The sequence below is a fragment of the Numenius arquata genome, chromosome 2, assembly GCF_964106895.1.
Source record: "Numenius arquata chromosome 2, bNumArq3.hap1.1, whole genome shotgun sequence".
NCBI classification, from domain to species: Eukaryota; Metazoa; Chordata; class Aves; order Charadriiformes; family Scolopacidae; genus Numenius; species Numenius arquata.
In genome coordinates, this window is record NC_133577.1 from 74,920,144 (window position 1) to 74,933,345 (window position 13,202).

Below are 13,202 nucleotides of genomic sequence, written 5' to 3' on the forward strand. Positions count from 1 at the left end.
CACCTTTCTTGCTCCTCAGAGGATAAAATGATTTCCTGTTTATTCCAATGGGCAGCTGTTGTATCCACGGGGGAGAGCAGCACTCATGGTTAATGTGGCTGATGTCCAGACACGTTTTGCAGAAGTTGCTTTTTTGTTTGCTGGGCCCATCCAGCAGCTGCTGAACATCCTGCCTTTGGGAGTAGGAGACTCCCAGGCAACTCTCAGATGCTTGAGCATGAGAGAGGACTTGTTCCATCCCCACTGGGATTGGCAGGCAGGAAAGAGGTCCTGAGGGCTTCTTCAACCTCTGCTGTGTGCTGGAGTATTATCAGGAGCTATAGGACTTCCTTCACCTTCTCCACCTGGTTCATCTGTGCACCAGGGATGTTCTGCATCACCTATGGGAGAGTGGAGGCAGCGCTGAGGTCTCATAACCTCAGCACATGCTGCTAGACGTAAGGTGGGGTTGTCAAAGCTATGAGATACCCAGGACCAGTGAAGGAAACTCTCTGTAGACAGAGCCCAAGCAAAAGAAGTCTGGGGATGTGAGCAATCCTTGGAAATCACCAGAGAAATATTATCACCATGGGAGCCACTCCTCAGGCTGCTTTTGTGGTCACTTGGACAGAAGAAAGTGTCCCAGGATGCGGAGGATGCAGCCCCCGGGGAGTTCCCTGCCAGGCATGCAATCACCATTGGCCATTTTTGGTCTCCTCCATCAACATGGAAGAGGCAGTTAAAATTCAATGCCTTTGGGAAGAAAGCATCAAAGACAATTATATGCAGGAGAAAGACAAAGCCTGCTGCCTCCTGTGTCTCTATGTTTCTCTTTTGACATCAAGAGCACTTCTCATGTTTACTTTCCTTCTTTGCTTCTGCCTGGCAGGGCTGTGTTGGCTGTTCATGTTTTTAAATGCCACAGTGACCCAGATTTGGAACAGGCAGGTGGTGATCCAAGCAGTGGGTTTGTATCTGACTCTGCTTATGCAGTCAGCTATAAATTGCTGAAATGGAAAGAAATCAAAGCCTAATCTGCAGTGACCCATACACGGACATCAGAGTCACCATCAGTCTGGAACTAGGGCACTGAGGCATAGGCTGCAAAATGGAGACATGGCAAGCCAGCCTAATGAATCAGTCGTGCCCTCTGGTCAAGCAATAACTGGTACCCTGTATCTACTCATTGGATTTGCTTTTCAGCAGCACATACTGTGTGCATCTCCAGGCTGGGAAAGATGCTGGCTCACAGGCAGTGCAATAGCCAGGGCTTTGGACGACCCCTATTGAAGTGGTACTTTGTTTTAAGCTTGTAAACCTCCTGCTTATTAAATAAGAAAGGATGTAAATGGTTCTGTTTGGGGTCCCTCAGCGAGCAGAAAGAGGTAGGCGAAATCCCTACAGCCCAAATTGCTCTAAATGAGCCAGCTTCTGTGATTTTTCTGGCCACTTTTGTGGGCTCCCTCATGTGAAGGTGACAGCAGAGCAAAGGGCAGTTGGTGCAGTTGAAGGCTGCCTGGACAGTGCATGTAAGAAGACTGATGGGTGCAGGTGGAGGCAAGGGAAATAAAAGGCTAATGGGGACTGCTGAGAGGCAGGAGGGGAGATCTTGTGTAAACCGTGCCTGTGCAGTCTTACTTCTCAGTCCTAAACTGGTTCCTTGCATATCTATCCTTTAAAACCTTTTTGGTGGTAGAGAAGTCCGATCATCCGTCCTGGAGAGCATGAGTTGGGGCACAGGAAAATAGCATGTCTTAGCCCAAGGTGCACAAGAGTTAACAGCAAAGAAGAAAGGATGAAATCCAGCTTCTTCAGTCCCAGGCTCTGCTTGTGGGGATTTCCTTCATCCTACAGATGCCACATCCACAGTTGTTTTTAATCCTCCTGGACTCTTTAGGAGTCAGAGAAACATGTGGCATGACTTTTCACCTCCATAATGTCCCCCTCCTTCTGTTGTTAGCTCTTTCTTGTTTTCCCACCTTTCTTCCATCTCAAGCCTTCCTCTCCTCATGGGCTGAATCACAGCCCTCTGCATGGAACACCTCTGCATGGAACACCTCTGCTCCACAAGAGGCTAGTGACATGATGAATAAATCCCCTCTGAAGAGTTTTGCCTGGCTGATCTATATTTGCTGCAGCTTCAATTATGTCTCCTCAGTAACTTTAAGAAATGAAAGATAATCTTCCTGCTCATGCCATTCATACTGATTTGTGGCAGGATATTCTTCCCAGTACTGATGACCCAGGTTTCACACTCAGTCCCTGCATCAGCAGCAGCGGTGTGCCATGCTCACCTCCATCCTATTGTCCTCTCACCGTCCCTTGCCTGTTCTCACCCTTTCTGGTTCTCCTCACCCTGTGCCTGTTCCTGTGGCCGCATTCGGTGTATTTCCTCAGAACCACCAGCTTCTTCTCAACACTCACCCGGCCACCTCCTCCGGGACCTCCTCCACAACCCATTTGCTCTTTCTGCTGGATGCAGAAGCTGCTTGCTGTGTTTGGAGTCAGCTAGAGCCCATAGGCAGCCAAGTGATGGTAGGGCTGTGCCCCTTCCACTTTTCCAGTCAAGAAGAAGGTAGGAATGACCCCAATTAAAAAGCTGTCATAATTGTTGGAGGCAATCACATTGATTGCAGCAGGATTTCAGGAAGAGTGCGGATCCGGGCCCCACTGTCTGGAAAGAAAGGAGTCCCTGCTTCAGTGCGTTTCAGCCAAATACATTGACAAATAGCAGAGGTGAGGACTGTAATATGTTAGCGAGGGAAAAAGAGATTGCAGTGCTTCTCTGCAGAAGGTTAATGGGTTTCTCTTTAAGCGTAAGTTAAATATCAGAGGAATGATGATCTTACAAATGAAACACAACACCTCTAGGGGCTTATATCCTATATCAGCCCCTAATTTACTGTCTTACCTTCAGTAGTTCATTCAAGCCCTCCCTGCCTTGGTCACTTCTTGTGTCAAACAAGCCCAGTGACAAATTCCTTTCCTGTAGAGGTCTTGTGAGGACTGTGGATCTCTATGAGATCCTGACAGCTTACTTTGAAGGCAAAGCATTTTTCTCACCAAGACCGCATTTAATATATCCAGTGATGTAATGTGGCACATTAGCTCGCCTGTGCTAAGCCTGGAGCCTCCCACTCAGAGCCTGCCCCCACCTGCCTTAAGCGAAGGCGTGTGTTGTCCATCCACAGCCACATCTCAGCACAGTTCCCTCCTCTCCCCCTGCTTCCCTGGGCATCTTTTTAGCCTCCCTAACACCTCCTTCCTTGCCATAGCATGCTGGTCTTCAAAGAAGAGCCCTTGCCTCGGCACAGATGGGCACAGCCAATCACTTCCTTTCAAAGGGAGATGTTGCCTCAGCAACCAAAGTTTTGAAGTGGCACAAAGTTCTGAAAAAAAAACCCAATTGTGATGGGAAATGACACTTGGGAACAAATGTACCATGTTGCCATGGCAGCCTGAATACTTGCACGGAACTTGGTGTTTTGAAAATATAAAAAGACTGTGCTTCAAGTGAGTCCAACTCAGTTAATGCCTTTTTCAGGTAGCTGCACACCACCAACTGTCTGGTGTTTATATTTTATACCTGGCATGGAAGTGACTCCATCACTTCTGAAATGGAAGTAACTTCTGCTCTCAATCCAACAGAGGACTATTTGAGACTGCAGATTTTGCTAGGTTGCCTGGTCTGGTATTGATCTGTTGGGGTTATTTCTGTCATTTGAAGTCCATCAGGTCTTGGTTGTCTTGGTTTCCACATCTGTGTTTTAGCTGTTAGTTTATTTGGTGCGCTTTTATGCTACAGTGTCTGGGCTAAAAACAGCAGGTGATTTGTTCAAAAATATGGATCCTCTTCCTAGTCCCACAATAATCCATGCCTTTCCTTTGGGCCATGAGGTGCATGAGCTGCTTTCAGGAGCCACAGTCTGTTTCATTCAGCTCTGTGAGCTGAACCAGATGTGGTTTTTCTCCATCACATAAGTGCCTTCTCCAAATTATAGTGAGGAAGAGGAATAATCAGCCTGAGGGTATTCCTGTGCCTGTTGGATGGACTCTCTGTGCAAACCCAAAGGTGAACTAAACTCCTGTGAAAGTCTGTAAGGCCATCCAGATCTGGAGTTCATCACCATTTCCCTTAGAAAGGCCTGACTCTCCTGGCATTTGATATCTACTTGGTAGGGCTCCCCATAGCCTATTTCGCATGGAGGAGAGAAAGAAACTGGATTTCAGTGGCCTGTTGCTGTTATTCTTCACAGTCTCAGGCAGCCAGCCCTCTGGTAAAAGCAGTGCAGGTAGTAAAAGGGCTGTGAGATGCAGAAAGAAAACAGCCACTGGTCTAGTCCTGAGAAGAATAAATCCCAAATGCTTTACAGGAGGGAGATATCCTCCATTTTTAACTGAGAAACAACTTGGGGCCCTGACACCACGTTTTGTTCCTTGCCGGCGATGGACCTCGTGTGCCAGCCCAGGCTGGGTACGTGCACAGAGGACTCCCTGCCCTAGGCTGGACTACAGCTCAGAGGTCACGTTCCATCATCATTGGTGAGGACCTTTTGTTTTCCCTTGTTCACTGGAGTGTATTTTCCTATTGCCCAATCCACCCTTGCATTGTATCATCTGTGGTTCTGCTTCATCTTCGTTAGCCTCCTCCCCATTGCCCTGGGTGGTCTGGTGGCTGCTGTTACTCATAGGCTGTGTGGGAGTGACCTAATTTGGAGAGACTGTAGAAAGAGCATTGGGAAGCCTGTAGGGGAGCAGGGATTTCTGTACTCCTTGGCAGGAGCTCAAGCCATGTACCCAACCCCTGCAGCTCCTGGGCTCTCATCCCTAGGTCACCTCCTCCCCTGGTCCACATATACATCTCACCCCAAACTGCTCTTCTCCAATTTAAGTATTAAGGAGATGGTTTATCTCAAGTGCTTTGGAGAGGGCGTCACTGTTCTTAATTACTTGGCATTGCAAAGGTTTCTGGTCTTTCATTTCCCCTTGACAGTTTTATTATGGAAATATTTTTTACTCTGGGCTCTCTCCTTTGTGTTTTTGTGTGGTGTTTACAATAGGGGCTCCTCAGTGCTTGTTCTCAAGGAGCTCAAATGAGAGATTGGCTTTAGACAAAACACGCAGCTGGCTCCAAGGAGGCCAGCAGAGAAATGCCGATTGTTCCATAAGGACGCACTCTGCTTAGTCCCAGCTTCCCAGCCTCCGGTCCCTACACCTGACTTTTCTTCTCTTGGCCTTGAGGTCTGCAGCAGACTCAAGGGAGAGGACTGGTCCTGTGCCCAGTGCCAGATTCCTCTTTGCAGCAGTGCCCTCCCCACCCTATCGGGGATCACAGGGCTATGAGCTTCATCCCGTACAGGAGTGCCCTCTTCCACTCTACCCAATTTCTGCTTCTTATCTACTGTTTGTACAAAGCCATGCCAATAGGTGGAAAGGTATGGTACTTAAAGGGCAGATAAAGATGGGGTCTGGGGCAGGGTGTGAGAAGAAATGGAAAGGATGTGAGGTGACTTCGAATGTTTACTTGAAATGGAGCCCTTGATCTTGAACTTGTTTGATGTCTGTGGCAGTTTTCCTGGGGACTAATTCCACAATTACATGGTAAAAAAAACTGTATAAAATCCATAATCATCAGTGCATTTGGGATTGTTCCAGTTTATCAGAACAGCGCTTGCTTGTGCTCAAGCCTATAGCAATCCTATTCAGGAGGTTTATTTTGTGCCATGAGGGCTAAATATGTTTCTGAGACCCATACTTTATAGACTTAGGGGGACAGAAACCTCTTCTCTATCTACAGAAGAAAAAAAGAAAAAGCCTATTACTGGTAAGCACCATTTACCAAAGTTAAAGTATTGCCCTGCCCGTGATTCTGCCCAATGCTTTTTGTTATTTTATGTGGAACGGGCCTGTCTTCTGACTGTGTATGTGATATAAGAGTATTGCAGTCACTGTATGAGTAAAAGAGCACCAAAAGTAGATGGTGTGTACCCCAGCCTGTGCTGGTCGTCCTGCCTCAGCAATGGAGGCTTTCATGGAGTGGGATCTGTGCAGGGTTTTCAGATAAGGAGTGAAGATCTGTTTGTTATGTTATGTTAGTATTTTCCCCCGGGGTTGTAGTTTGTCTCTCTGTTAGGAGGGATGAGTAAAGCTGGATCGGTGGGAATGAAGCAGAAATGGTTTCCTAGAGAAGTCCCAGTGGATCCGTGGCGGTTGCTTTGCTAATACTTTATTGCTCAGAGTTGACTCACTCTGTCCAGAGTGGACCTGATCAGCAGTGGCAGAGTCTGCCTGACAGGACAGAGCCTGGTGACGTGGATTTTTCCAGGATGGTGAAGATGGCCATATGCCATTACATCCAGCAGTTCCTCACAGGACCCCTAAGCAAGATTTCTGCAGGTAGCAAGTGTTGTGTGACTATGTAGTTGGCTGCAGTTTTGGTGCATTACTTGTGTTTTGCCGCTTTTGATAAGTGCAAGAGTTTGTGTGTGTGCCTGTGTGCACTCATCTGTAAGTTGTAAATCACCATGCCCCTCAGCCAAAGGGAAGTGTAGCACCTTGTTCCCAAAAAACCCTGAGAACTGCCAGCTGAAAACACCAGCAACATAAATAACCAGGGAGACTTGAAATTTCCCACATCCCCAAACAGGAAAATGGCTGCAATTTCTCACCATTCTTTATGTGGGTGTTTGTTTTTTTTTTAAAAAAAAGGGCTCATGGCTGAGTGAATGCCTGCTTTCTGGTCTCAGCAGCTGGCACAAACCTCTGTTTATAGTGTGTGTACAGATGTGCAGAACCAGCCCCTCTCCTGGGGCTGGATCAGTCCACAGGCTTCTGCTACCCCTGGACTGCTCCGGAGCTGAAGCTGTGGGAATTAATTACAAAGTCACAGAAGGAGGAAAGAGGTAGTTGAAGGTCACACCAAGTTTTGGCACCTGTAGGACAGAGGGGAGGGTGGCATCGCTGACAGTGCCAGAAAGAAGGAGGAAGGGCAGATGAGGGAGGAGAGATGAGGTGTTTGGTGTTACTGGCTGCCACAGATTATGCAGAAGGAAATACGAGAAAGGTCGTGGGGAACCTACATCAAGGAGAAAGATCAGGGAAAGGACATTGCAGAGATGCCAGAGGAAAAGGCAGTAGCTAAAGGGACAAGAGTAGGGCTGCTATGGGGGGAAGCAGAGGAGACCCCAGTGAGGCTGTAGAAAGGGGGTCAGAAAGGAGGTGCTCAGGGAGGGACCAGGGACTCCGCAGCCGGTGCAGGTTCTCGATGAGGGCTGAGGCAGCTCCAGCAGACCATGGCTGGGGACATTAGCGTGTGCCACTGGGCTACCTACATCTACGGTAGTGCAAGGTTGTCCCAGCAGTGGACAGTCCAGCAGTCCTAGGAGTGACAGCAGGGCACAGGGTCAGTGTGGGCAGCCAGCTTTGGAGCTATATGTCACAGACTGCCTTGGTGCAGCAGGAGATAGCTGGTGGGGCTTGGTGCCCCACTTGGGAAGGAAAACCCAGGAGGCATGATCAGTGACAGAGCAGCAGTGAGAAGGGTTATGCTGGGCCCAACACAGCTTGCAACCACTACAAAAAATGCAGCTGCACGCTCATGGTAAGCAGATGCCAACCATTGGCCAGCCACACACTTGACCAAGTTGGAAAAAGGGCCAGCATATACCAAGATAAGTACACCCTGCCATTTAACAACATGCTTTTTCCCTGGCCTTCTCTACATCAAAGGGACCTCGTTAAACACAAGGACATTGATTTCCAGCAGATACGGGCTCCTCCTGGATGTTTGCTCTCCACCTAAAAACTATCTCTCCTCCAGCAAGGAGATATCATATCCCTGAGGTAGTAGGGCTAGATACAGCCCAGATCCTTGCAACCATGGTGTAGCCTTTCTTGGGCCCCAGGAGAGCCAGGGCTGCACTTCTGCTTCTTTTGTGCATCCCTGAGGGCCTCTAGTTTGGCCCTTCACTGATCTGGGCTTCACATGTGACCAGTTGCTAACAGCCAGTGTGAGATGCAACGCTAAAATAGGTTTTCCAGCAACTGATTCCTCAACAGAGCTCTCACCCCTAAAGAGAGGAGGGCCAGCATCTTCTCTTGGGACCCTGAGTCCAAAAGCACTATTGCTGTGCAGAGGCAGTGGCAGCGTAGCTCCTGTGTCCAGGGGAATGTGCAGAACACAGCAGAAAGAGATGCAAGTGTGTTGATTAAGTTAACACCCAGGAACACCTGAAATCAGAAAGGAGGAGGGAAGCATTATCTCTAAGTACCAAGGCCATCAGGATGGACCTGGAGTACAGCAGAGTGGAACAAGCGACGACAGGTATACTAAAATAAATGACTCGGAAAAAGGTCGGTCATACTTGATTTGCCACAGCCAATTTGTGGTGAGCATGTATGCTGTGACATGGAGCAGTGGCCACTTTCAGATGATTTGTTTTGAGGCAACCGCAAATCTATTGTCTTGGGAACCATTGCCCTGAGACCCTTCAGGCAGTGATGTCTGACCCCCAATAGGGTGGATTTCAGCAGAAGTGGGATGAAGGAGGGCACAGGCAAGGGTCTTTTCAATGTTGGTAGGCAAAGCCGATCAGCAAATGAAAAATTTTAGTGAAATAAAAAAAAAAAATAGAATTTTTTTCAAAACTTCATGTTCCTAACGTTTGCTTTGTCACAGAGAAAAAAATATGTTGGGATTTCAGAAGAAAAAAAAATCTTTTTTAATTTTCAATACTACATTTTCCACCAAAGCCAGGAATGAAAATTGGTGAAGGTGGCATTCATCTTGGAAGGAAGGAAACAGATCATGTCTAAATAGATGGCTTTCCACGACAGTGTTTTGCCATGCCATGTCCCATGTCTCTTTCAATTTTCACCGAGTGTCATTCCATGAGTACCCACTTAGGACACCCTTTGGTAAAAACATCCTCTCAGCAGGGTCTTCCTGGGACAGCCCAGACAACAGAACAAAACATTTCTTCTTCTAAAAACAGCTCCCAGACAGTCTCTGGGCACTCTTAGTCTGGTTATGTAAGTGGCTTAGAGTACAAGATGTGGTTTGGTCATTACAAACTCCCATCCTTAAATAAATTTACATTGATGCTTCACGGGGAATGTTTACTCCTGCTTCGCTGAGTTCCAGCCGTCAAACAAGTGGGCTTTGCTTAATGAAAAGCACTCTGCAGGAGTGCTCCCTTAGCTGGGAGATGGTGGGAGGGTCAGGAAAGGAAGTAAATGGGGAAAAAGAGAAGTATTTCTTCTTCTCTTTGAACTGCAGATTTGTGGCAGGATTGCCCATTCCGCAAATTCATTATACATGGGTTTGTTTGACTTCAGAGTTAAAAATCCATAAAGCAAACTAATTCATTTTAAGCTTCCCACATGGATCTCAAAAAGAACAAGATATTCCTTTTCACTGCAGCACAATTGGGAATCTTTCATTATTTCATTATTTATTTTTTTTTCCTTTCCTTACCCTAGCAGGGTGCGATGCGTTTCTGAAGGATAATGTACCTCTTTCTTGCCTGAGCAGGACTCCCTGTTTCATGACAGAGAACAAGTCCAGTTGAGAGGGGTCAGGACCTTTTGGGAAAAAGGTAGTGTTGCCTCATTGCAGAAAACCTGGATTCACCAGAGGGATGATTACCATCACAACTGACCCTGTAAATGAATGTTCTCAAATATCAATCTCAAAGATTTAATAAGATGCTGGTATAGACTATTAAATGGAGTCAAACTGTTCAAAAAACACTCAGAAGATTAATGCTGGTGTTGTAGTAGCCCCCAGACAGTGGTTCTCAGCCCTTTTCCGTGGTACGTTGTGTTTGCTCTGGCTCTCGGAGCAGTGCTGCACCAAATCTCAGCACAGCCATAACCACAGAGGAGTTCTCTCTGGGAACCTGGATGCTGAAGGCATGAGAGCAATTACAGCGACACAAGCTGTTGAAGAGCTGTTCCATTCACAGCAGTGAGCTGCAAGATGAAAAGGACACCTGTTAGCAGACCCCATACTTCTCCCTCTGCGCATACAGTGCGGCAACAGAAACAGGAGTCAGGATTTCCAAAGGAGGTTTATGTGATTCATGTCAGCGGAGCTGATGCGATCATAAGGTAAAAAGAGCTGTGGTGGTGCAAACCCATGATCCAGCTTTCCTTTGCCTCTTCCAGCAGACAGTTTTGCATGCATAAGAAAGAGTAGGGCACGCAGGGTAAATCTGGAGTGGTCTTGCCTCAGGAGAACCTTTCCAAAAATCAATGGTTATGGGAATTTCTGAGCTGGGAGGTGCTTCCAGGTCACTGTGTTTAACAATCACTGGAGAACCCAGCTATAGCTACCACAACACATTGGGAAGTAGTTCCACTGTAAAATAATGAGCATTTTTTTGCCAAGATTCAGAGCGTGCTTACTGCTGTCATTTTAACTGCATTTTTCTATTTGACAGTCTTCAAAGCTTTGTAAAATTATAGGAGAGTGAACTGGATGCAGTTCTGCATGTGTTGGAATGTGATCTGAATTTGACATTTCAGCTTAGACTATTGCTAGAGAGAAATACTCCCAGCAGCCTGGTGATGAGCAAAAATGCCTCCCAACCATCAAGGAAACAGACAAAACAAATAGCTCTGAACTCTGTTATTACTTATAGGATGAGAATATTTCTTATTCCTAAGAAATAACGTGCAAAGTTATTTTCATAGAACAGTTTTGCAAAGCACATTAGTGCTAAATTCTATGACCAAAAAAGGGGTTCTTGGTGTTTCTGAACTGCTCTTCCCAAATCCAGGTAGCATATAGGGTTTTCCAGTGCTCTTAAATGCTTATTTTGCCGGTGAATACATGGGATGTCACAGTATTCTGGAGCCAAAGGATGTTGCTACACCCTTGCCTGGTACTGTGCTTACCCCTTCACACAAGCAAAGGCTACTGTGGAGCTTTCACCTTATGAAAATGTCTCTGGAGTGATGGAAGAGGAAGAAGTTTAAACAACTGTTGCGAAAAGAGGGTTATGCAGGATTCAAATGTTTCACATAACAAGCAAAATTAAAAAAGCAAACCAAACATTAGAAATGAACAAAACAACAGAAAGCAAAGCAGAAATATTTTGAAATACATCGGTGATCCTCATGGAGATGCCCTTTATACAACCTAGTGCCATTGGGTTTGCTCTCTGCTCACCATTTAAGGAGCTCTTTGCATTCTGTGTATCATTGCAACACTGATCGTAGTATACAATGAGTAATTGTGTTTGCTTTCAGTGAAAAGCTCCAGTCCCCTAGCTTGGTTTCTATAGCCATGTTCTTGTAACCATTATTGAGATGGTGCCTGATATTGTTCCACTTATTCATTAATAACATGTGTTGTGGCTTCTTCTGATGTAAACATTAGCCAGGCTTTCATGAAGTTTTTAATAAACTTCTGCACCACCACATACATTAAAATGAAAAATTATTGATGACCCCTCTTGCAAGCCATTAATGATGACACACAATTTGGCTGATGAATCACAAGGTTGCTGTAGATTTAGGCTATGTTTGTGTCCGTCTCGGTGGAGTCTGTCCCCTTCTTCTCCATGGTAACTGCTCTGCTTCTGACATCACTAGCCAAAATAGAGCATGGAGGTTATAAAATCCTGAGGGGGTGTGGGATGGGGAATGGTAGAGACAGGATGAAAATATAATTCAATAAAGGAAACTGCCTTAACACTTGAGTCACTGGACAGTGTCCGGTGCATCAGTCAGGCAAAGGACATCTGAAAGCCGAGAAATAGGTATATCAGCATTTCAGAGCTGGAAATTTGGGTAAGATTATTGAGACAACTTGGAAAGCAAAACAGTCCGTGTCTCCTTTTTGGCCTAAGACATGATGCACTCCATCCATATGATTTTCTTTCTTGGCATCAGAAATCCTTTTAATCACAATGAGGGTACAGAGCCCCATGTTGGGAGTAAAGAAAGCTCTTTGGCAACAAGGGAAGACAAATCTCAGAGTAAGTGTACTAAAGCAGATGCCAGTACTACTCAGTCTTTATCACAATCTGTATCTGTGGTCTGGGATACTGCTTTTCTAAACCCAGACCCCAGAAACAATGAGCTGTATGACCACCTTAACTTCAATTAAAAAAGAAAAGAAAAAAAAGAAAAGAAAAAAAAAAGAGCAGACTGTTTGTTTTAGGAGACACAAATTTGACAACAGACTAGGAGACAAAAATGGCCAACATACCTAGGAAGTTTAGAATCAGAAGGGAAAGAAAATGAAGCCAAAGTTTCTCAGTCATTAACATTTCACAGTTTAAAGTTCAATGGGGAATTTCCTGGATCCCAGTTTAATACTCTGGAGCTGTCGGTACTGGAGTTTGGATGCCACTGGAGGACAGAAGAGCTGAGAAGTTGTAATGCGGGGTGGAGGGAAACTGTAGGCACAGGGAAAGTTCGAGAGGATGGGAGGATGTGTAGGCTCATCTCTGTTCATTAAACCAAGGCTGTCAGTCTTGGGAGGGTTAAATGTTTCCAGGGGAATGGAAACTCAGCTCCAGCCTTGTCAGAGCTCTGACACGACAACACATATAAAATAAACAGAAGTGGAGCGTTAAGATAATGCACATACACCAGGTCTGTGCAATGTCGGGATCATTTTGGTTCACTTCACAAAGCTATTATTCCTTTTTGACTTGCATGGTTAGCCAATTTTAAACGTCCTGTGGACTGTTTCATTTAGAAAAAAAAAAAAGCTAATAATGGAGCCCTGTATTTCCTTACTGCAGCCCTGCTTTATCTACAAAGAAGGTACATGAAACCCTCTTTCCTTGCACAAAATAGGAATGAAACAGCAGGAAACAGTTTCTTTGTTCACAATTCTGAGCCAACGCTTAGTCCCAAAATCTTCTTCTCTATGTTCTTTCATTCCAGTGTTTTCCCTTTCTCAGTGCTAGCTTTTTTCTTTTTTTTTTTCTTTTTTTTTTTTTTTCCCATAAACCAGATGTATGTAGGGGTCTTGTTTATTTTTACTTATTAAATGTCTTCTAGGAAAGTGTAAAAAGCAAGTTGTTCAGTGAACAGCAGAAAGAATGCAATGTGAGTTCCTATAAATTTGTACCCACTGTCCCTGTCTCTATTTTCACTCAGAGCCCAAATAACACAGACAGTGATCATCTGGCTAATAACCATTTGCAGTTTGGCTTGACAGCATACCAAACTGGAAAAATAACTGTTAAATCTACACTCTGGTC